This window comes from Panicum virgatum, chromosome 2N, assembly GCF_016808335.1.
Source record: "Panicum virgatum strain AP13 chromosome 2N, P.virgatum_v5, whole genome shotgun sequence".
NCBI classification, from domain to species: Eukaryota; Viridiplantae; Streptophyta; class Magnoliopsida; order Poales; family Poaceae; genus Panicum; species Panicum virgatum.
The window spans coordinates 27,526,293-27,529,479 of NC_053146.1; the positions used below are offsets into that span (position 1 = coordinate 27,526,293).

The following is a 3,187-nucleotide window of genomic DNA, read 5'->3' on the forward strand; positions in this document are numbered from 1 at the left end:
ACATGTACCTGCATTGTAGCATGTGCAAATTGCCATGAATAATCATGATTAGGGATGTAAGGGAATTTTCGTACAGTGGGTAACATGCATGGAGCACAACCTGCTGACAACCACCATCGAGTGAAGCACAACATGGAGATGGAAACATGGTATTATCTGACGTGTATAGTAGGTTAATGGAGTCAACGGGGTGTACAAGTACAACAGCGAGAGGGCCAACTAGCCAAGGCCAAGCAGAAAACTTGGGGTGGGGGGGGGGGGGGGGTGGCTTCTCGGAGAAGAAGATGCCTGCACATGGAGATCATGTGCAAACAGGTCACCATTCTTCGCAATTGGACCAATCGATAACGAAACTATAATGAAAGACACAGAGCTTATACTACCATGCATGTTGCTTCATCAACTAAAAATGTAGCGTGTTTCCGTCCATCCCCTGTCAGTTCTCTCAGATCGTGACGATGCAACTTGCCGGCCAGGCAACCACCCATGAGAACCGAGGCAGATGGCACACCTTTCATTCGTGCAACGTGATTTGATAAGAACCATCTGCCAGTCCAGTTTATTCTGTGTTCGCACGCGTGATTGGGGCCGGGCCGGGGCAGCCGCAGGTCCTCGAGTTTGGGAGCCAAGGAATAATGGGGGGGACTAGGTCGGCGTGGGGGCGGCAGCGGCAGTGGACGCTGTCGCTCGTAACCGCGGCGGCGCTGCTGGAGAGCTCCGATGAGAACCTGCTGCCGGCGATGTTCAGGGATGTGGGCGCCGCGCTGGGAGCGTCGCCCGCCTCGCTGGGCTCCATCGCGCTGTGCCGCGCGCTCGTGCAGGCGCTGTGCTACCCGCTCGCGATGTGGGCCGCGGCGCGCTTCCACCGCGCCCGCGTCGTCGCCGCGGGGACCTTCCTCTGCGCCGCGGCCACCGCGCTCGTCGGCGCCTCCACCACGGTCCTCCAGATGGCGGTCGCGAGGGGCTCCAGCGGCATCGGCATGGCGCTCGTCCTGCCCGCGGTCTACTCCCTGGTCGCCGACTGCAGCAACGACGACACGCGCGGCTCCACGTTCGGGTGGGTGTTCCTGGTGCAAAGCCTGGGCGGCGCCATGGGGACCTCGCTGGGCGTCCTGCTTGGCCCCACAGACTTCTTCGGCGTCCCTGGCTGGCGCCTGGCGTTCCACGGCCTCGCGCTCGTCAGCGTCGCGATCGCCGCCGCGACGTGGCTGCTCGCCGCCGACTCCAGGCCTGGAACGCGGAACGCCGCCAAGGCTGCGCCCACCGTGGCGGAGCTCGCCCGGGAAGCAAGGGCCGTGGTGAGCGTGCCCACCTTCTGGATCATCGTGGCGCAGGGTGCAGCCGCGCAGGTGCCGTGGTTGGCACTAACGTTCATGGCCATGTGGCTGGAGCTCGTGGGGTTCACGGACAGGGAGACCACCGTGATCACCAGCCTCAACTGCCTCTCCAACGGGCTCGGCTCGGTGCTCGCGGGGTTCGCCGGGGACGTCGCGGCGCGGTGGTTCCCCGACACGGGCCGGGTCGCGCTCGCGCAGGCGTCCAACGCGTCCACCGTCCCGCTGGCCGCCCTCCTGCTGCTGCTTGCGCGCCCCAGCTGGCCGCTGGCGGTCGCCGTGTACGCCGGCGGATTCTTTCTCTTGGGCGGGGCTATGGCCTCGACAAGCAGGTGAGACTGATCGGTCAGACAATGACAGCACCATTTTTCTTGCATTGCTCCGTGCATTATTCCCATCTGCAAGCTAGCTAGCTAATAACTCGATTACCGACTGGCAGCCCGATCTTGGCAGAGATCGTGCCGGAGAAGGCGAGGACGGCCACGTACGCGCTGGACATGTTCCTGGAGAACGTGGTCGCGTCGTTCGGGACGCCCGTCGTGGGCATCCTAGCGGAGCGCGTCTTCGGGTACCAGCCGCGGGCGGCGTCGGGCGGCGCGGCCGACGGGAGAACGCGGCCGCTCTGGGGAAGGCGGTCTTCGCGGAGATCGCCGTGCCGGGGACCATCTGCTGCCTCGTGTACTCGGTGCTGTACTGGACATACCCCGCGGACAGGCGGCGCGCGACGATGGCGGCGGCCGCCCTGGCCCTGCAGGAGGCGTCGGGTGACCAGAAGAAGGACGGCTGCGAAGAAAGTGGGCCTGCCGATGATGGCTTCAACTTCAAGCAGCCCCTGCTATCCGTAACCGTGACAGAGTAGCAGACTGCCAGACTCTGACGAGTGCAGTATCTAATCCTAGACGTACGTACCTTGTTTAGTTCCTCGTGTAACCTTGTGTAAAGTTTTTGAAATGTATTTTTTTACATTTAAAATATTAAATATAGACTAATCACAAAATTAATAATAAAACTCATTATTAAGACTAACTAATTCGTCATCAGCACATATTTACAGTAGCAATTTATTATCTAATCACGGACTAATTAAGCTCAAAAGATTCGTTTCGTAATTTACAGGCAATATGTCAAAACTGATTTTTTTTTTGTCTACATTTAATATGCCACGCATATGTCCAAACATTGATGTGTACATTTTTTTACGAGTAAATAAACGAGACTTATGTGGTACAATCCGGTACTAATGTAAAAGTTCCCAACCGGTACCTATGGAGAGTCTTAGATACCGGTTGGTGTTTTCAACCGGTACCTAAGGCTCATCCATAAATTTCATGCTCCCCAAAAGTACCAGTATGAAGATGAACCGGTACCTATACTAGCATAGGTACCGATTCATCTTCATACTAGTACATTTGGGGTAGACCTTTGGCTTATTTTCTAGTAGTGCCCGAGCCAACCATTAGATCGAGCTCGGCTTCTTTTTCTCCCTGACATTTTAGATGGGAGGTGCAGCCCATTTTATTCAAGTTTTATGGCGATTTTACTCATCCAAGTACTCAAAAGGTTAGGAATTTTGTCCTCTCTTATTTGATGGTCTTTATGTTTCATTTCATACTTTACAGTTAGAAAAAATTGTGATTTTTAGAAAGAGTGATAATGTCCCTAATTTTCTGATTTATTGATTCATTTGAGATATATAAAAGTGATGACTTGAATTTGAGAGAATGTTTATTGGATAGTTTGCATATTGCAAATTTAAAGTGATTTTATTTCAATTATTTTCAGGTGACATGGTTGGTTTGCTAGTTGTCATGCTTTGTAGCTAGACAAATTTACTATTTTTTAAATGAGGGGAA

The 3,187-nt window shown here is 54.4% G+C and overlaps 1 pseudogene; it reads left to right on the forward strand.

The window, feature by feature from the left end:
• The first annotated feature begins 608 nt into the window (after positions 1-608).
• Positions 609-2,343, forward strand: LOC120658785 (annotated as a pseudogene).
• Positions 2,344-3,187: the final 844 nt, after the last annotated feature.